At 34.0% G+C, this 22,927-nt stretch overlaps 2 protein-coding genes across 8 annotated transcripts in view; one reads left to right on the forward strand and one right to left on the reverse strand.

The window, feature by feature from the left end:
- Positions 1–22,927, reverse strand: part of wake (ankyrin repeat and fibronectin type III domain containing protein wide awake) — a 785,047-nt gene that overhangs the window by 634,508 nt on the left and 127,612 nt on the right. For 3 of the 7 annotated variants that reach the window (XM_073958968.1, XM_073958961.1, XM_073958964.1), the window contains exon 3: positions 13,595–13,623. The exons of the other annotated variants lie outside the window; for them this stretch is intronic. The gene's annotated coding sequence lies outside the window, so the exon portion shown is untranslated. The remainder of the gene's footprint in view (positions 1–13,594; positions 13,624–22,927) is intronic. 7 annotated transcript variants of the gene reach the window in all.
- Positions 4,575–22,927, forward strand: part of LOC141388746 (protein FAM50 homolog) — a 157,865-nt gene continuing 139,512 nt past the window's right edge. Inside the window, exon 1 of the mRNA XM_073958975.1 lies at positions 4,575–4,588. The gene's annotated coding sequence lies outside the window, so the exon portion shown is untranslated. The remainder of the gene's footprint in view (positions 4,589–22,927) is intronic.

A 22,927-nucleotide genomic window follows, 5' to 3' on the forward strand; every position in this document is an offset into this window, starting at 1 on the left:
CTTAAGTGTTTATGAGTGGAAAATAGATACAACTACATATTGTTGCTTTGTATTCAAGACTATGTATCTATTTTGTAACTCCATGATGATACCATCAACCACTTTCATACAGAAAAATGTACAAGCGGTTTTCACTCTCAATATTTTGATGTTATAATGGCTGTTTACAAATATTGTAAAAGAAGTGCAATAAGTGATAATTACCCATTTTTTAACACAACATGCTTATGTTTTTGTTTCTCAGGAAGCAAAGTGTTTTTTTTCATTCTAGCAGGAAGACAAACATGATTTCCAATTTGTTTGGATTTTAACATGCACACGATTTAAAAGTATACATTGCATTTTAACCCTTTACGGTTGATACTAGCCGTAGAAGGCTATTTTCAAATTTATACTAGACAATGAACTAAAAGGTATTCCTCAAGGACAAGAAGAGGACTTCTCTCATATCATATTTAGCTCCGTGATGTGGTATTTTAAAAACCAAGTTTTAAAATACCACTTCTTGAGAAGATTTGCACTGCTAAAAATTATATATGCGTTCCACAAACATCCCATAAGGGACAAGGGAGACTTCTCTCATATCAATGAGTTCACCCCGATTCATATTTAGCTCAATGATATGGGAACTACAGTTTATCGCCGAGTCCGAACGGCGTGTCTAAGACACCACTTTTGTAGAGAAGTTTAACATGGCTGAAATACTCAGGAAATGTCGCCAACATTACTGAGGGGTATTTTGCCACCGTTGAAAAGTGTTTTGATGTTGCCTGGCCGAGGAATCGAAACACTGCTAAAAATTACTAAAAAAAAATACTCGAAGGTTGCAAAAAGTCCCAGCGCAATGTTTTTTACACCATTGAACTTTTTTGATGCTGAAATGGACTATCAGAATTTTTCCAAACCTTCAGTTTTTTAAGGGTTAAAATATTTATCTTTATTTTTTTCTGGTGCTTCACTCCAATGAAACCCAAAAGAGACTTCATGCAATTGAAAATGTCATTTACAGCTCGAAATACATGCTGACATCAATCATATTACAGGTATACTGCAGTTTATGAAAGTTATTTTGACATTATTTGAGCTCGGTAAATTGATACTGAGAAAATGTTTACGAAAGGATGTTCATGGGACATTTCTTCGATTTAAATGTAATTTTTTATTCCTTCCACCATAGTAAGGACACAGTGCTCTTGAACCTAATTTAAATGGAAGGTGCTTACACCTGGGAAGTTTTGCGGGTTCTGAAACTACAATGTTTATAGATGAGAAAAATTAAAAAGACAAAAACAAAATCGCCGGAGCGCTTTTTAAATTAATCGCAGATTCAAGTTGACATTTTAAGGGTTTTTTAGGTTTTCACGATTTTGCTTGGAAACCGCAAGTCCTATCGAAATGGAACTAAAAAAATGATGTAGCTATGAAAATTCTTTACAAGACTGACCTTTATTGAGATATAAAAGTTCAAATTAGGACAATAAGGACAGGATTGACTGTATCGCATCCTTATATTACAATGTTATGCACAGTGCACCTTAACTAACTTTAAATAAAAAACGCTTACACCAGGAAAGTTTTTGCGGATTCTAAAACAGCAATGTTTTTAATAAATCGCGATCAAAATTCACACTTTTAGTTTTTTTAGGTTTTCACGATTTTGCTTGGAAACTGCAAGTCCTATCGAAATGGGACTAAAAAAATGTTGTAGCAGTGAAAATTCTCTACAAGATTGGCCATTTTTGAGATATAGAGGTTCAGATCAAACTTTCAGATTTTTTTCCTAGGTCTTCAGGATTTAGCTTGAAAACTGCAAATCCTTTCGAAATAGGACTAAAGAATATGTTGTAGCTGTGAAAAATTCTCTACAAGATTTGCTTTCGTATTTTTCCTAGGTTGTACCATTTTTGAGATATATAAGGTTTGGTTGGAAAATAGCAGTAATGTTTTATAAGGAGGCGATACAGCCAATCCGTTGTCATAATTTGAACTTCTATATCTCAATAACGGTAAAGTCTACGTAGAAATCGTAAAGGTCAATCTTGTAGAGAATTTTCATAGCTACAACATTTTCCTAAACTAAAAAAACTAAAAATGTGAATTTTTATCGCGATTTATTAAAAACATTGCTGTTTTAGAATCCGCAAAAACTTTCCTGGTGTAAGCGTTTTTTATTTAAAATTTCATTTATTTAAAATAATATTTCAACTTGTAAAAAAGCGACTACCCAGACCTCTCTCCAACAGCTTTAATTTTTCTAATACCAACGACCAAAGCACGAACACGTCGAAGGTACGTTAATATTTCAGCTTTGACATATTTTTCACTTTATGTGATTCATAGACTACTTTGTTTGGCAACACAATTAGGGGATGCGAACAACCCTTTCTGCGGCGAGAGATAAGCCACCGAATACGGGATAACAAAATTTGGTATATAAGCTGCAATTATAACAAAAATGTAGCTGTGAATTATAAGCACTTCCTTAAAATGAACCAAAATCAAAAGACTATGCTTTTTGCAACGAATGTTGTATACGTTCCTTTATATGCTGTCTGACAGGGCTGCCTGCTCAAGATCATTGGAAATGAAAAAGCTATTTTTAAGAATGTAAGGAAAAGCTTTTTTAGTTAAAACCAGTTTCATACTTATGAGGGTTGTCAATTGAATGGGACACTACAGTAACACATCCATAATCTTAATTTGTTTTTGGTATTGAAAATAAAAAACGAAGGAAATAATATGTATTACCAAAGCTAAAGCGTGGATTATTCCGTTAATTTTTCATTTTTTTGTTTACATAGATGCATATGTTTTTAGCGTTATTTTATTCAGTTTTACTTGACAAATTGTGCAAAGCAAATTGGAATACAAAATTTCAATTAATTCTAGTATTTTTCAGTTCATTAATCTGTTTTAAGTTTTTTGACAGACTATTTAAAAATAAATAAGTACCCGCATAATAAGTTGTCAAAAATCATGTACACGATTAATGGAAGTGGAAGACCGCGAATTCGAAGCTGAAGGTTCAGATCCCGAGAGAAGCATTTTCTATTTATTTTTATTCAATTACACTGTGCAACACGAAAATTATTAACCATATTCTGACACCGCAGCGTGATAGAAGACCAAACAAGAGAGGACACGTGTCTCGGCGTTTGGTATCTCATCAACTTTCGCGGTTATAGGCCTCCAAAAGTTTGAGGCTTTGATGTAAAAAGGGTCATTTAGTCAGGACTATATCTTCCAAACCGTTAGGAAATTTTAATTTATCTCAGAGACAAAGTTGTTCTAGAAACTTATTTATTGAAATCAAAGGTACATATTTGCAGTTGACAGTATCCTTAATTTTTGGGCGGTTGCGTATCTTTGGATCAGAGTCGGAGAAAAAAGTATAAGCATTGGATATTTTCAAAAGAATTTAGCTATTTTTACCATTAAGAACCTTTCATAGACATTTCCTATGTTGCAGAAAGTTGTTTATTGATGCTTTTGCTACAATATTGGGGTTGATTGTTTTCTTGAATTTTGAACGGTTTAGTATCTATGGAGCAGAAGCCGAGAAAAGAGGAAAAAAATCGAAATTGTTTTGCTATTTTGACCATTAAGATCCGTTTCTACAGAGTTTGTATATTCTAGAAAGATGTTTATTGAGATCTGGGGTAAATTTTTGTAGTTGGTTGTTTGCTTCAAATTATATGATAGCTGTATAACAAAACTTAAGAAAAATTTTAAAAGAAATTTGACCATGGCGATTTTGACCTTGCAGATGAAGTTTGAAGGATTATATGTGGTCACAATTTTTGTTCTTTAAGACAAGAGCTACAACTTTGCCTCTGAGATAAATTAAAATTTACTAACGGTTTGGAAGATATAGTCCTGACTAAATGACCCTTTCTACATCAAAGCCTCAAACCTTTGGAGGTCTATAACCGCGAAAGTTGATGAGATAGGGAAAAACGGCAAGACACGTGTCTTCTCATTTTTTGTTGTTCTATCACACTGTGGAGTGAGAATATTGTTAATAAAACATGACTCAAAAAATTACACACAGTGTTATTTCTACCAAACTTAATTTTTTTGTTTTAATTTTTGATTCATTTTTGTTTGCAATCAAACAAAAATGTTCTACAATTACAGGAGATTGGTTGTAATTCGAAGGAATTTGAATTGGCTTAATGACACTTGCCATAAGTGTGTTTTCCGTTTGTAACGCATTAAAATGATCATTTGCGGCCCTATAAATATATGTATAGTAGGGATAGCTAATGGAAAGCAATAATCGATTTTTCGCCTTTTCGATTTTGGTCTAAAACTAAAAATGCGATTTTTCTTAAACTCGACTTTCGACTTTATCATAACCGCAGAAAATCGATTATAATCGACTATTCGTCGATTTCCGAGTTTTCTTTTGAAACTGTAAAACCGCCAAAAGTGTAAAACAGCCAAGTCAACAATCTATGGACAAACTCGAAAATCGATCACAAGATAATCGATTATGCGATTTTCCCTCCAGACAACAGTCGACTACGGTTTTTAGACTTTTGACTGCAAAAAGTCGATTAATTGAAAGTCGACTTACCTATCCCTAATGTATACATATATTCTGGATCAGCGTAAAATTCAGAGTCGATCTATGCATGTCCATCCGCCGTCTGTGGTAATCACTCTATCATCATCTATTTTGACGTTTTTAACTACAATATCAGACCGAGTTACCTAAAATTTGGCATTAGGGTTCCTAGGAGTCAAAATTTGGTTGGTACTTTCGTAACAGAAAGAAAACTAATTGTTCCACTGTGGGTCCAAAGCCAGGGTTTTGAGGCAACAAATCACTGGGGCTAGCTAGACCTTCAAAATTCCGTGTAGATGTTTACAATGAGCCTATAAACTAATCTGCCAAATGTGGTAAATGTCGGTTTATATATAGATATAGCTCCCATATATACATATGTATGTATCTTCGCCCGATTTCAAATAATTTAATGGACCAAACACGCAAATTCTGTCCAATTATGATGAAATTTGGAAAATGTGATGGAATTCGGCCTAGAAATAAGTTTGACAAGTTATATTGAAATGGGTTCAGATTTGGATATAGCTCCCACATATATTTTCGGCCGATTTTAGGATGGACATTAAAATGTGTGACGGAATTAGGTCTAGAAAAACGTAATATCGGTTCAGATTTGGATATATCTCCCATACACATTTTTCATCCGAATTCGTAAATAAGTCCGATCCGGATAAAATTCGGAACTTCTGACCTAAAAACCCCTTCAAAATGCCAACATAAATCGCGATTTATTTAAAAAGCACTCCGGCAATTTTTTTTTGTTTTTTGATTTTTCTCATCTATGAACATTGTAGTTTCAGAATCCGCAAAAACTTCCCAGGTGTAAGCACCTTCCATTTAAATTTGGTTCAAGAGCAGAGTTTGTTTGTTTTTCTGTTCGTAACGCATTGAAGTAATAATTTGCGACCCTATAAAGTATATATAATAATAATTGACCTAGGACGCTATATTTTTGCACCAGAGTGTCTTTTTGCCATAGGCAGGTCAAGTTCCAAGGCCCACATTTTGGTATAGCCCCCATATAACGGTACCTCTGGATTTTCGGTATTTTGAGGATTGTATCTACAATGTTTAACCAAACTAGCTGTACTGCGTGGTAGTAGTCACAACACTCCCTCACTAAAAATTGTCAACATAGGTCCAAGTTTTGTATAGCCCCCATATCACGTATATTCCGATTTTCGTTATTTTGAGGATTTTAGCTACAATTTTCAACCAAACTTATTTTAATTTAATTTGTCACTTGAGGTTCTAAGTGGTTCCACCACTTCTCCACAAAATATTGTTTATATACATATGTCCATGTTTTGGTATAGGCCACATATAACCGTACATCCCGAGTTTTGGCATATTTATTTTAATCGAACTAGCTGCAATTTGACATTTGAGGTTGGCTGTGGTCACGAAACTTCTCCACCAAAAATCGTCCAAATAAGTCCATGTTTTGATATAGCCCTCCCTCGGTACCTCCCGATTTTCGCTATTTTTAAGATTTTACCTAAAATTTTTAAGCGAAATAGCTGTAATTTGGCATTTGAGATTCTCAGTGAGCACAATATTTCTTCACAAAAAATCGTCAACATAGGTCAACGTTGCGGTATAGCCCCCGATTTCAGTATTTTGAGGGTTTTGAGGAACAATTTTTGGCTGAACTACCCGTAATGTGATATTTGAGGTTCCCAGTAGCCACGCAACCTCTCCACCGATAATTGTCAACATAGGTTCATGTTTTGGTATAGCCCCGATAAAACAGTATCTCCCGATTTTCCGTATTTTGAGAATTTTGGCTAAATTTGTTGGCCGAACTACCTGTTATAAGACATTTTGGTTCAATATGGTCAGGAAACTTTTCCACAAATAATTGTAAACATAGGTTTATGTTTTGTTATAGCTACCATATAACGGTACTTCCCCATCTTAGGTATTTCGATGATTTTAGCTACAGTTTTTAAACGAACTAGCAGTAATTAGAGGTTCCCAGTGATCACAAAACTTCTATACCAAAATTGTCATCATATATAGGTCCACACTTTGATAAAGCCCCGCATATAAAGGTAAATTTTTATACCCTCAGCCTTAAGGGTAGATACGACCAAAAATGTGCCTCATCGAAATAGCAGTTTTAGACCCCAAGCATATTTGGTCGAAATTAGTTTCAGACAATTTGGAGTCGATTTAGCCATGTCCGTCTGTCTGCACGATAACTCTCGAGCGGATCAAACAACATTTTGCGTATGGTAATATTTTGCCCAAACTTAATTTATGTTATCGGCCCACTTCTTCCGGTACCTCCCCCACACAAGTTCAAAATTTTCCTGTAAAATGGTGTGAACCATAACTCTCGAAAGAAACAATTGATTTGGTTTAAACTTCACACATAGTATTATTCCCTCCATTATTACCTCCCACACAAAATTCGGATAAAGTGTAGTTTAACAGCTCCTCTCGGATCGTCCTCCCTCCCTTTACAACGGTAAAATTTTTTCTTGCGCAAGTCCATACTTCCTGAGATATTGGCCTAAAAGCTCTAAGAAACCCGGACGCAAGATCCGCAAGATAATTATCGCATTGAGTTTCTAATTGGTGCAGACTTTGCACATCGTATGATTTCATCCAGTCATGTATCAGGTTGGAATATGGACTATATCCGTCCACTCCTTTGGGTACTCCCCAGGAAAAATTGCAGCTTATGATCTTCTCTCGCATCAATTCAATTCAATGTTTCTTTATTTTCATATTACGTTATAATAATTATAATATTAACAAACATAACTATCTTACGAATAATAAAGAATTTTCAGCATGGTTTTTAGATTTATTAAAGCTGCCAAATTAAAAATATTATCTACTGTTGAGTAGCCTTTCCTGAATCCCGCTTGGTACTCCTTTATTATATTGTTTCTATTTAGCCATTCCGATATTCTGCTGTTGACCATTCCCATCATTACTTTTCCAATGCAATTCATGAATGTAATTCCTCGATAGTTGTTTACATTATTTACATCTCCTTTCTTATGTATTGGGAATATTACACCATTACGAAATATTTCAAAGTCATCAAGTCCATTCAGGATATTGTTAAATGCATTACATATTGTTTCCAAGAAGTTATCAGTTGCATTTAAAAAGAACTCATAAGAAACTCGATCTTCACCTGGCGCTTTGTTTGCCTTGACCTTTTTAAGTTGTTCTTTCATTTCTCTGACGGTGAAATATCTGTCCAATAGTGGATCTGATATGTTGTTGGGGACATAATGGATTGGAGAGACATTGCAAATGGGATTTAGTAGACATTCAAAGTAGCTTTTTAGGATATCTACTGAGACACAGCAGCCAATCTTATTTTCTACCTGTCTTATGTCCTTTGCCAATGCCCACCAGGATTTACTATCAGAAATTCCGTCCAACCTTTGCTCTATACTTTGATAATATTGAGCCTTTTTACGCTTACATAAAAGTTCATATGCTTTCTTTTCTTCTATGTAGGCATTTCTATCGATTGTATTGCCAGATTTTCTGAACTTTTTTAGGCGTTCATTGTCTTTTTCCTGACTTTGTAGCATTCGTCGTCGAACCATTTGATTTTAAAAGGTTTCCTTTTATTATTTAGGCAGCTAGGATATGCCTCATGTATCGCTGTAGTCAAATCTTTCAGTCTTGGGTTTAATGGCAAATTCATAAGTTTTATCTGTATGTTATTCTGGTATGCGTCCTTTTTAGATTCTTTCCACTTTAATTTTGGTAAAAGTTCGCTGTGTGTTTGTGTGTATGGATTTGTGGAAGGTAAGTCAAGGGTTAGGACAATCGGAAAATGATCAGACCATATCTGGTCATCTACTCTTAATGTCCTAATGTAGCTTAACGTATCTACAGACACAGCACAAAAGTCGATTACAGAGCTACCATTTTTGTTTGCGAAGGTATATTTGCCTTCCTCATCTCCCGCTGTTCGACCATTTAATATTACCAAACCGTTATTGTTGCAAAATTCTATGTATCTTCTTCCATTTGAGTTTATAGTTTTATCCAAAGAACATCGGGTTTGATGGCAGTTCGACAACATTTCTGAAGGTAATTCTTGTTCTTCGCCAATCCGTATGTTATGGTCTCCTTCTACTATCTTCGAACTTTCACAGTTTTCAACAGTGTATTTAAGTTCTTCAAAATCTTCGTTCCAATTAGATCCTCTGAAGTATACAGGGAGAATTTCAAAGTGATGTGAACTATACTCGCATAGAATTATATGCTGATTTTCTCTATGTATAAAAGTATGTTTGAAACCAGTTTTTTTCCAAATCAAGGCGAACTCCATACATTTGACCCCCGATGCCCCTTCCCCTGGTATTGTTTCTTGTAGCAGCACTCCAGTAGATTCTAAATTTTTAAACTTATTTGCATATTGTATCTCATTTTTTGATTCAAGATGTGTTTCCAAAAGAATGAAAATATCAAAATTTTCTAAATAATCAAAAAAGCGAGGTTGAAGATTTTTACTGGCTAGGCCGTGGATATTATAACAAACAATATTTAAAGTATAATTTTCCTTGTTTTCTGTTGTTTTCTTATTTGATTTTACATAATTGCCTTTATTTATCTTAATTTGTTTGGTAGATGATTTTAAAAGTTTTTTGAAATTATTTTATCGACGAGATGTTCGTACTTTATGTTTATATTTTGTATATCTTCACCGAAAATTTTACATAATGTCTCAATACCACAAATTTTACCACACATTAGTTTATCTTCAGCGTTCCAATATAAGGTTCTTCCCTCTGTCACTAGTTTTTCACCTCTTATACCGATCTTGTTCTCCTTACTTATCTTCTGCAGTTCTTTCTTCAAAATCAGCATTACCTTTTTTCTTTGTAAGCGTACGCCACTTAGATCACGTTCAACGAAAATTGATGAGCCGGCCAGCAGTCTTGTACATTTCAGCACTTCTGTTACTGTTCTCCCTGATGTGAATTCAACAAGGACGGTCATTTTTCCGTTTGTTTCCTGCAATTTTTTTACATTTTCAATATCGGAGTCCACATTCAGTTTTAAGTTAAAACGCAAAAGCTTGTTGACTGCTCCATATACTGATTTCTGAGCTGGCAAACCTCTTATAATTAGTTTATTTCGTCCTAACTGGTCTTTGTATCCTCCGGCGATCTTCTTCTTTAGCCTCCCTTAGCATCTTTACTTCCGCTTTAAGGTCTTCATTTTCTACGTTTAACCGCTTGACATTCTCATCAATATCTTCCATTTTACTTTTTATATCCATTATATCAGATTTTGTAGCTACATTCTCCAATTTATCATCCAAGAGTGTTGACATTGACTCCCTCATCATTTTCATTAGCTCGATAGTGGTCATATTTCCAACCATTGAAGAGTTATCTGGTGAGGTTTCGATTAATTTACGCTTTTGATTTTGCTCTACTCGTCCCATTGTGCTTGTAGAGCTGAGTGGGGATTTCGTTATTGGTGTTGACATACTTTTAGGCGCAAATCAAGTTAGCTCAATTGAATTCAAATTTTGTATTTTTTAACGGTGGCATCTCGCATCATTTCTATTCTTTTTTCAGTAGGTTGTCCTTGCGGCACCCTTTACAACGATACAATTTTTTTCTGGAGTAAGTCAATACTTCCTGAGATAATGACCCAAAAGCTCCAAAACCCTGCCGGCACATACTAAAATGGCTATTGCGCAATATAACTCTAAAACTAATATAATATTTCGAGTTCTTTATGAAAAAGTTTGGTTACTACGAAGGCGGTTCGGAAACTTCTTAGCATATCAATGAAAGAGAATAGTTAGTTTTTCAAAAATATTTTTATTGTTTAATATAATCTCCTGAAACTTCAATACACTTAGTCCAACGCTTTTCTAGCAATTCTATCCCTTGATTAAGTTAGTTTTCCTCAAGGTCTTCAAACCAGTGGTTTACAACTGTAATTGCATCTTCATTTGAGGTAAAACGCTTGCCAGCAAGGAATTTTTTAGATTTGGGAACAAGTAAAAGTCACTGGGAGCTAAATCTGGAGAATAAGGTGGGTGGTCACGCAACTCGTACTTTAATTAGTTGATTTTAGCCATTGTTAAAACACTCTTATGCGCTGGTGCGTTGTCTTGATGAAAAATTATTTTTTTGTGTTGTAAGCCAGGACGTTTGTCTCGAATTTGTACATTTAATTGATCCAAAAAGTTGCAATAGTACTCTGAATTTATTTTTTTACCCTTTTGCAGATAGCCAATCAATAAAATACCTTTGAAGTCCCAAAAAATCGTTGCCATAACCTTACCAGCCGAATTGTTTTTGCCTTCTTTGGGGCACTTCCTCCAGCTTCAGTCCATTGTTTGGATTGTTCTTTTGTCTCTGGAGTATAGTGGTGGATCCATGTCTCATCAACAGTTATGAAACGACGCTTAAAATCCATTTTAATTCGCTTAAAACGATCCAAACAAGCTTGAGAAATGTTCATTCTTATGCGTTTTTGATCGACTGTTAACAAATGCGGCACCCATCTTGCAGAAAGCTTTTTCATCTGTAGTTCTTCATGCAAAATTAAATGGACTCGATCATTTGAGATGCCCATGATATTAACAATTTCACGCATTTTTATTCGTCGACCATTTAAAACCATATCATGCACTTTGGCTACAATTTCTGTTGTTGTTGCTGTTTTTGGACGTCCACTACGTGGTTCATCTTCAATGCTTGAGCGACCACGTTTAAATTCAGCAACCCAATTTTTTACTGCTGCATATGAAGGAGCACTTTCACCTAACACATTCACCATATAATTATGAATTTCTTGTCCCGATAATCCTTTTTTATGTAAATATTTAATGACAGCACGCATTTCTAATTTTTCCATTGTAAAAAAATTGCGGATGCGTCTTTTTTGAACACCATGAAGGAGTTGCCAGATCGAAACAAAATTTAACATGTGTTCATAACAGAGATGGAAGTTTCCAAAACACTTAACTTTTTTCTGTTTATACCGCGCTTTTTGTGCTAGGCTAAGAAGTTTCCGAACTGCCCTCGTAAAAATGTTTGGTATATGTTAGTGATATGGTATAGCCCCAGATTTTAAAGCAAACTTTTGATTCAAAATCTATATATTTTATATACGTCATATTTATTGTGTTTCGTTTTTTTACGATTTTTACTTGTTATCTATGAGTTCATCATTACGCTGAGATGTTTTTGCCACCGTTGACTATTTTAATGTGAAATGAACTATAAATATTTTTTCCGAAACTTCAGTTTTCAAAGGGTTAAGATATTTATCTTTATTTTTCCGGTTCTTAATTTGAAATAAGATACTTTATGCAATGGAAAATGTCATTTACATCTCAAAATACCTAGCGACTTCAATCGTATTACTGGTATACTGCAGTCGACGAAAGTTATTTATGTTGACATTATTTGTGTTCGGTAAATTTATACTGAGGAAATATTTACAGAAGGATGTTCGTGATAGATTTCTTGGTTTTTCATTTGTTTTTTTTTCATGATCCACTTTGGTTAAAAGAAAACATTCGAATTAAACGTGCCGCAAAATGAAGGTATCGAGGAAGAATCTTAATTCTGCGTATACGATTAATGCTGTAAAAGGATTGGTTGAATATAAAATAAATACGCTTTTTATAGCAGATAACATGAAACACTTTTTATAAGGAAAGGATGACGGCTTCAAAGTGAACGACGAGTCAGCATAGACATTGTACAGGAACGGTCATCATTGGATTTTTTCGTGATTCCTTTTTAATTTAAAGAAGATATACATCTTCCCTTCATGTCATGTTATTGGATTCAAATACTTACATATGTACATTTGTATGTTCTATGTGTAAAAATTCAGAAATATCTCGATATTAAAAATTTTTAGCTCTTCCACATTTAATCCCATAATAAAATGTATTTTATCTGTTGCGAAAAAATGCAACACAACTAAAAATCCTGCGTCTATGTAAAACTGTATCCTCCAAATTTCATCCTTTCTACAAATGATTATTCAAGCGAAACGCTTCACAAAATATAGTCTCTATTCCCTTTGTTAAATTTGTATACATCTACAAAATGTATCGATTTCAATTCTTATTCGTTACATAGCTTCACCCTTGAATGCCCCCTGACTATGTTGGTGACATGCTTTGATTTGATGGTATGCGAGGTATGACACTTAAGGTTGGGAAGAAGACATTCAATGTAGCCTTGGCAATAGAAAATCATACTACATCTTCTAAAAAAATTATCCCATGACCATCACTGAAGATACAATGCAAGATATTTATAATCCAATAGTAGTATTAAAATCTTTCATATTCTTCTCATACAAACTAATAGCCCGTTTACATATAACCGAATCTAATAAATCCATTGGCTTTCAAATGCCAATTCCATTGTGTATACATCAAATAAATTCTCATAAAGAAGGTTAACCCTGCAAAAACTAATGTAAATGACAATTAAAGCAATAATAATCTTATATATAATGCTAGAGTCTAAAGAACATGTCATTTTATAAACCATCCGTTCCTTTTGCCACCCTTTATTACTTCCACCCTTAAATGTTAACAGCCATTGTTTTCAGACCAACCCTAGCATCTTTGTATTATCTTCTCAATTTTACCATGTTTGTCAGCAGAAATGTATGCCATTGTATTTTCATTTATTCGCTGCTTATAATTCGCATAAACAATTTTCTTAAAATACTATCATAAATATTGAATCTACTTGATGTTCTTTCGGTGGCTTATCTTTCTCCACAGACAAGGTTGTTCGCATCCCTTAATTGCGAAAACCACAAAACAAAAAAGTTGAAAACTTTGTCAAAGATATGAAATGAAAGAAAATCGAAAGATTATAATTTCGTGCCATTGATGTGTTTGTGCTTTGGTCAATGGTATTAGAAATCTTAAAGCTGTTGGAGAAACTGATTCAACTGATGAATCCGAAGTGGTCATCATTTTTTATATATTTCTTACTTTCTGCTCTCTATGGGTGATTAAAATATGGAAATAATTACCTTATATATTATTTGGATTTAATAAGTATCTGAAATTAGGAAAGAGCAAAATATTAATGGCTGTTAAATGGTGTACTATACAAAGGATATATATACATATCTATATATATAAAAAAGGATGATGTTAGTTACTACGCTTATAACTCAAGAATGGCTGAACAGATTTTGACAATTCGCACCAATTCGGAATGGTCTCATGGCAGAAAAGGATAAAACCTAAAAAAATCGCGAAAATTTGCGAAAAATTTGCAAAAATATTTTTTCAATAAAGTCAATTTTTCCACAAATTTCTATCGAGCTTCGCGTTTGCAGTAAATCTTGGCACTTATTTGGACAGTTTTTGGCGAAAATTGTATTTGCACCTACTGTGAGGGTCCATTGTACGCCTCAGTTTTGTCAATTTTTGAAAGTTGTATAGAAATTTTTATTCACAATCAAATCAATTTTCATTTATTTTCAAGCGTCTTTTTAGGAAATTAACAGCGAAAAATGGTTAAAAGGGCTTAGTTTAGAGTTTGTAAAGATTAGTGGTGGTTTCGGTCAGATACCGATTGAAAAGACTAAGATGATAATGCCAAAAGTGGTTTCCAGAGTTTTGAGGAAGACGTACAAATCCACAAAATTGGTGGGTTAATTGAAACATCAAGAGCTCCGAGGTAATTTCATTGAAGATGTGGCATATATGTATACTTTTAAACCGTAGGTAAAAACATCTTCGAAAGATAAACTTCCGATGTATGCGGTATAATATTTAAGCTGTACCAGATATATTTTGATACAGTTTAGATTCTGCCATTATACAAAAAAAATTATTCCCCCACTGTAAAAGGAGTATGAATTCAATCAATTTAGTTCCAGCAGAGCTGGAAGGCAATTACAAACGGCGAAATTAAATATAGGGTGACCAAGTAATCGACAACAGTCACGTGTTAGTGTGACAAGACTTCAAGCATCCGAAACACACAAAGAACGCAACTAATAGAAAAACTCTGTCCATGTTACCAGAGCCATTGCATCTAATACCGAATTTGCAGTGCAAATATAATTCGGGAGATCACATTATATAGAGAAGTCAGAAAAAATAAGTAAAAAAGCGTTAAATAGAGAAGTTAGAAAAAATAAGTAAAAAAGCGTTAAGTTCGGCCGGGCCGAACTTTTTATACCCTCACCATAAAATATTTTGAACTAAAACGGAATAATAATATTCTTTCCTGTCCACAATTTTAGACGAAGATATTTTGTGACCTCTGATACCTAAATAAGGTAAAAAACATAAAAAATGTATTCAATCGGTAAGGAACCTTATATGGGGCTATATCAAAGTGAAAATCGGGAGGTACAGTTATATAGGGGGCTATACCTAAACATGGACCTATGTTGACAGTTTTTGGTGGAGATATTTTGTGATTACTAGAAACCTCAACGGTATAATTACAGGTAGTTCGATCAAAAATTTTAGCTAAGATACTCAAAATACCAAAAATCGGGAGGTTCGTAATATAGGGGGGCTATACCAAAACATGGACCTATGTTGACGGTTTTGGTGGAGATGTTTTGTGACCACTGGGAACCCCAAACGTGAAATTACAGGTAGTTCGGTCAAAAAATGTAGTTAAAATCCCCAAAATACCGAAAAAGTGTTCCGATATAAGATGGGTTATATCGGAACACTTTTTCGGTATTTTGGGGAACTTGACCTGCCTATGGAAAAAAAGACGCTCGGGTGCAAAAATATAGCACTCTAGCCCAATTATTGCGAACGCTAGAGTGATTACAAGAGCTGGACAGACATACAGACGGTCATGGCTAGACCGTCTTAGAATTTTATCCTGATCAAGAATATATGTGCAAATGATTAGTTCGATGTGTTACAAACAGAAAAACAAACTAAATATACCCTCCATACTATGGTGGAGGGTATAAAAACAGACGAAGGAGGTTACCTGATAACGATCGGATCAAAATGGGTAAATAGGTTAAAATGGGTTAATTGATTAAAACGCAAATTTAAATAAGCACTATATTCAGCATTAAATTTAAATTCATATTCAATTGCTTGAGTGAAATATCGTGTTCAGTGGTGGAAACAAGAATTGCAGAAAACCATCGATTATGAAACGAGTAGGGCGTTATGATATTTTTTTGCTTCAACTGCGCTACCAAATATTTTTATTTACATCGCAAAACGTGTTATTTGCTTAAAAAATATATCTTCGTCCCGATTTAGAGATACCTAATTTTTTTCGCGGCTATTGTCAGTTTATAGAAGAGAGAGTCGAGGAAAATAGAAACACTTTGCCTCTCAGTACCTTCTCTCTTCGTCAAACTGACAATTGTCGAAAGTACAATTGTCTAATGTGCATCTGCTTCAAACATCGTCCTAAACAGTTCAAAACAAAGAAATATTTGCCATTGAACAAGGTGATAGCAATAATAGTATTATAGGTTTGAACCAAAGCCATAAAGTTCTGTACCTAACAAACTGCGAGACGAAGTTCGCCGGGTCCCCTAGTATATATATATATATGGCAATATTCAAAAAAGTTTTTCAATCGTTGAAGTTGAGGTTCACCATTTAATAAGTCGCGAACTGTTAATATATTTTATAAAATATGAATATATTTATATTAATTGAAGTGTTTTAGCCACGATCTCATAATCTGGACCATAACAAATAATTTTCGTGGAAGCTGCGTTGGTGGTAATATAAAAAAATGTGAAAAATGTGTTGAAGTAAACATGTTTTTTGTGTTCTTTTTTGATTTCTGGCCAAACCACGCAAAATTCGAACCTGTGCTCAAAGAAAGAACTAAACAATACCCCTTGGGTAACATGGTTCTAGTGTATGACTTTTGAATATATACACTGCATCCCCCTAAAATCGATGCTGACATTTTGAAGTTTTGATTTCAGTGTTTTTCGATAATAATCCAAACTAGTTTATAGGATTGTACAACTCGCGATTCCACGTCGTTCGATATATATATATATATATATATATATATATATATATATATATATATATATATATATATATATATCATGAGTGTGCTCCGTACAGCTTCCCAGTAATTGGAGTCCAAAGGCGAAAATTTGGTGCGTAAATTTCCTGAAAAAAAAACCTATTTTTTGGCTTTAAAATTTACAACTGTCGTACAGGTACCCCTGAACCCCGCGTGATTTTAGTTCTTTTACGTGCCGGATCTAATGAGCTCTTCCGCGGTCGAATCCATCCACTAAAACGCCGGATATAGATACCTTGAAAGTAGGAAAATCTGCAAAAATATATTTTGACAATTCCGCGAATTGAACCGCGATTTTCTTTGATTATTTTTACATAAATGTTGTCCTTTATACGCGATTATAATATTTGCCAAAAAGGTGTGTCACAAATTACAAAGATTCAGGAGTAATATCCCTATTTATCCCAAAAAAGAATGCGGTGACACATCCGCAGTTCTTGACGAATCTGTCTAAAATAATTTATATTGACGTATTTTTAATAGGGGGCCATTGAAATCGGATGCACCTTATAATCATATGCACATCGCGTAATTTTTGCCCACTTGAAGGTTTTTTGAATAGTAAGATGCAACTGATGACACACTTTGGCCGCTGAATGAAACATGGGAAAATCCATGCATATTGATAGACATGGACTCCCTGTATCCGAAAAGCACATGCACCTCAACCTATTTAAACCAATTCGCGAATTATACGGTTTTTAACTTCTATGTTTTTTCTTTGATTGTAATTTCAATATTACTCTCTACTTCTTATTTCTAAGGCTAATCACACTATGCAAATATACTTTCACGATGACTAATTACTTTTCTCGTAGAAGTTTAAGTAAAATACTTCAGGATTTGGATCGAAATTTAGCGAAATAATAGAATAACTCCCAACATTTATTTTTCAAATTTTTCGTATTTAACCAAAAATATATTTTTGAAATAATTTCCAACAATAAGTTTCCGTTCTTTGTTGTTATATATATGTTATATATATGGTAAATTTCAAATTTCCTTTACAATTACATAGAAAAAAAATTAAAAACTTTTTTGGCGAGCACATCCGCCATTTTTGGTAAATATATATATATATATATATATATATATATATATATATATATATATATATATATATATGTATGTATATATATATATGGTAAATAATATATATATATGGTAAATTTCAAATTTCCTTTACAATTACATAGAAAAAAAATTAAAAACTTTTTTGGCGAGCACATCCGCCATTTTTGGTACATGGGTTACGAAAAAAATCGTGGTTTCAAATCTGTTCGCGTTCACAAAATTGGCGTTAAGTTCATCCACGTCAAACTTGTTATACCCTCCACGACGAGTTGTATTGAAGTAAAACTGAACAATTAGTTTCCTTTCGTTTATGAAGCAAATACCAAATTGCAGCAAGTTCGGTAAAAAAAATGTGGCTAACCTTTAAAATACCGAAATTCGGGAGGTACCGTTAGATGGGGGCTATATAAAAACGTCGATCTATGCTTACAAATTTCTGGCGGAAAGTTTTAAGACTCAAAGAAGACTAAATACCAAATTTTCGATATGTCAGTAAAACCGAAAAATGTCGAAAATCATGAGGTACACGTCTATGGGGGATATAGGAACCCGCGGACCTATACTGATAATTCTCTTCTGGAATATTTTATAATCCCATGGAAGTCTAAATAACAAATTTCAGTCTTTCGGTGGGATATTGACGCCACAACCTTCAGAATTAGGAAAATTGGGAGGTGCCGTTCTATGGGGACTAGATCGAAACGTGGGCCTATACCGACGAATTTCTGTCAGGAAGGCTTGTATCTCCAACTATGACTAAATACCAAACTTCAGTCATTTCGGAGCGTTGCGGTGGTCACAACCTTCAAAATACCGAAGATCAGGAGGTACCGTGCTATGGGCCCAACGACAAAAATCAAAAAAATCATTACATCGTTTTAAACAAATTAAAAATGCAAATCGCTTCAAAACATTCCAAATTTTTCGAAACTCAACTTAATTTTTCCATTTTTCGCGGTTCTTAAGAGAAATAGCCTCACAAACATGACTAATTTTGAAGAAAAAATTGTATTAAAAAATGAGAATAAATGGTTATATTCTAAGCGAATTTATGAAACAAAGGACTATTATTAACGCCTTAACTTAAGTTTAATCATTTAGTAAATTGCCTTAGCTTCATTTTTCTAGTTATGAATATTCCTCTAAAGTACAAGGGTTGTCATATATTTTGGTTATAATATCGGTCAAAATGAAAATATTTAATATAGATGTAGGGATTTCCTTAAAGTTTAAGTTACTTTCCAAAAATTCAATAAAATTCAATATAATTACTTTCAATATAATGTTTTTTGTGCTATTAGCGATTTCTATGGTCATAGTAACTTAGAGCTGTAATGAAAGCTCGCGAAAGAAAAAATATTTGGGGTATTCACTATAAAAAATAACTTATTTTATTTTTGGGACACCCTAATGTTGGACCACGCTAAAAAGTGGATATTTCACCCGCACTGAGAACCAAAAATACATTATTATAAGTAATTCTGCAGATAAATGCGGTTAAATCTTATAAAGTACCAAGAAAAGGACGGTAACCCTATATGGAGGCTGTGGTCAAAAGTGGACCGATATGACATTTCTTTATAAGATGGTGTTCTAAAGTCTGAGTTCATTATAAGAACATATTCGGTTAGAATATTTGATTGACATCTGCCTAAATAAATCGATATACAAATCATACAGGGGGCATATCAAATAATGGACCAATACTGACAATTTTTCGCAGGGAGGTTTACTATGCATTAAAAACTCTTGCTACCGGATTACAGCAAATTCGGTTGAAAAATGTGTTGGTAATAGTAAAATACTTCAAGTCAGAATGATTCATTACATGGCAACCACGCTAAATTTTGGATCTAGGACCCCAATATTTTACTTACAGTGTTTTTTGGCCACTGCGACCCATTGATAAACATTTCAGTTCGATATATTATTTAGAAATATTTTTGTCACACCCTCCCATGTAAGTGCCACCACTCTGCTATGCCGACAAATTTCTGGCAGAAGGTTTTATACCTATAACGAAGACTAAGTGCCAAATTTCAGACATTTCGGTGCGATAATGAGGCTAAAACCTTCAAAATACCGAAAAGCGGGTGGTACCATTATATCAAAACGTGGACCGATATAGCCCATTTGCCCTAGGAATAATAGAAACTTCTACACCAAAGTACAAAGCTCTATTTTAAAAATTGCGAGCTGTATCTTGATTTCAACAGACGGACGGACAGACGGACATGGTGATATCGACTTAGAATTTTACCCTGATCAAGAATATATATTTTATAAGGTCTCCCATGAATATTTCGATGTGTTACAAACGGAATGACAATCTTAATTATACCCTCCATATTATGGTGGAGGGGATTTAAAAACAGGTTCCCAAGCCGTACCCGATTTATATAAATCTGTCCTTAGAAAAATTTAACCACTAATATGAATTCCGATCTTACATTTACAAGTCGAACAATGTACAACAACATTCTAAATTCCAATCTAAATATGCTAATGATCATGTCCATTTTTTTTTTTTTTTTTGACTAGCAGTCCCCGCACACTGTGACTTTCTTAAAGGTATGTTTGCCAATCTTTACGATTTTTTATTATGTAGAGCCCCGATACGCGTTGCTGAGTTTTATTGGCAACCTTTTATGGACTTCATGCTTGGCAATTCAAAAATAGGTATTTTCTACCTCACTTCTTCGGTCCATTGTCAAACCGAGGAGGATTTTAAATTTACCAGCAGATTTTGTCTGTAACCTTTCTTTTCTCTTACGGACTGTCGGATTTTTTCGCCCATTGATGCTGTTTAGGTTTATTATAGTCCATGTCCCCTGTCTTTATCCTAAAGCGATCTAATTATAAAAGCTAAAAAATGGTTAAGTCGAATTCTCCCGCTTATTGAGACTTATATGTTTTAGTTTTTCATTGCTGATGGACCATTGAACCTACCCATTTAAGGAAATTTGTCAATCAGGGCAATCATGAATATTTCCATCGGAATTTTCCGCACGGAAAATAATTTTAAAAAGTGAAATTCTTTGAAATTTAATATTTTGAAACGTTAAAAGTACTAGAATCACGTAATTATGGAATATTCTCGCCGATTCAACAAAAATATGTCCTTTTTGGTCATAAATATGAAAAAAAAATATTTTGAAATTGGGAAAAGAGAACAAATTCCGCACGGAATTTTTATCCATTATTGCCCTGAATATATCGTTTTACTTGATCGGGGCGCAACCACCGTTCTCTCGAAAATTAATCTGCAAGCCGATGCACTCATAAGTTTAGCAAATATAGCGATTATAAAACAATAGGCTCCCGAAATTCGTCTACAAATATATAGCATTCCTGAACATTTTCTGAAAATTGCATGAATTTAGGTTCAGTAGTTTTGGAAAAATAATGTATTGAAAGGAGTGGGCGTGGTCATCAGTTTTCAAGATATAACATATTTAAAACAGTGTCTCCCAAAAATGTATGCTGAAACTGATATAATCACAAGTTTGGCTTATACATATAGCATTTAAAAGAAAGTCGTGGGGAAGGTACCCCACCTCCTCCGAAATTCGTAAAATATACATAACAATGGCAAACATTGAGCTTTTGCTGCAAATTTGATGGAAATCGTTTCACTGGTATTGGAAATATAACATTTAAAAAACAGGCGTGGTCGGGTCTTTAGGCCCCAAAGAATTACCGTATTGTAGATTAGTCCCTAAATTTTTAAACCAACACATGCGTAATTTTTGCAAATATAGCGTTTTTTTTAAAATATCTCACATGGCAAAAAATATGTTGCCTGTTTTCGGGGCCATCCCTGTACATTCCCTGACATTTTTAGGAAAATCGGTTCAGTAGTTTTTGCAGAAAAACTTTAAATTGAAAATTTAAATTGAAAAAAGTGGGAGCGGTAAAATTTTGTGCTGGGTTATGACGGCATTTGATTTTTATTCATAAAGATATGGCTTTTTTTAAATATGGCAAAGGGAAGTACCCCGTCCCCTTCGAAATTCAAGAAAATATGCATCCTATTTCCGGTGGCCATCCTTGTACATGCCCTGAAAATTTCAGGAAAATCGGTTCAGTAGTTTTGTAGATGTAACATATTTGGTCAAGTCTTTGTGTCCTAAAAAGTAGGTAAATTCGAAGAGACACAACCACAATTGTCTCGCACATTAATTTCCAAATCGAGACATTTGTAATTATTTTAAATAAAGAATTTTTAAAGAAATATAGTATAGGGGAAGTACCCCGCCCTTCCGAAATTCAACAAATTATGTAGACTATTTTCACCGGAAGCCATCGCTTTACATTCCCTGACCATTTCAGGAAAATCAGTTCAGTAGTTTTTGTAGAAAAGATTAAAATTGCAAATTGAAAAAAGTAAGCGTAGAAGTGGGCGTAATCAAATTTTATGTTACGACGAACACTTCAAAAAAGGAATGATCCATATCGGTCCAGCCGTTCTCAACTGATGCCATTACAAACGAACGACATTTGATTTTTATTTATATAGGCTAAATTTGTAGCCTATTTTCACCGAGGCCATCCCTGTACATTCCCTGACAATTTCGGGATAATCAATTCTGTAGTTTTTGTAGAAAAGATTAAAATTGAAAATTGAAAAAAGTGGGCGTAAAAGTGGACGTGGTCAAATTTTCTTTGCGTACAAACCTAAGTTGGACTATGACGAACATTTCAAAAAAGAATTATCCAAATCGGTCCAGCCTTCCTCAGCTGATGTCATTACCAACGAACGACATTTGATTTTTAATTATATAGATTTTATATTTTATATTTATGTTTTATCTATTATATTTTTTATATTATATTTTATTTTTTATATTTTTTATTTTTATACCCTCAGCATTTATGCTAACGAGTGTATATACCTTTCATACGGGCAAAATGTGCCTCATCGAAATAATGGTTTTAGACCCCAAGAATGTTTGGACGAAATGTGTGGGATTTAGCCATGTCCGTCCGCCTGTCTGTCCGACATAAAATATAACAAGATGGGACATTTACATTGCTACTATACATCGGCAGATGGCGCTGGAGGTCTAACATAATGTTATGTTCCAATATGATGACATAAAATTATGTTATACTTGTTTTTGTTGCCGTCGTGTTCTGTTAGTTGTCTGTTATACACAAACACCCTCTATGGTTTAATAGTAAAATTGAACTGCATTATGCACTATGTGCAATCTTTACAGTTCTATGTCTTTGA

Source organism: Musca autumnalis, unplaced genomic scaffold (assembly GCF_047663935.1).
Source record: "Musca autumnalis isolate F117 unplaced genomic scaffold, ASM4766393v1 scaffold_1, whole genome shotgun sequence".
NCBI lineage: Eukaryota > Metazoa > Arthropoda > Insecta > Diptera > Muscidae > Musca > Musca autumnalis.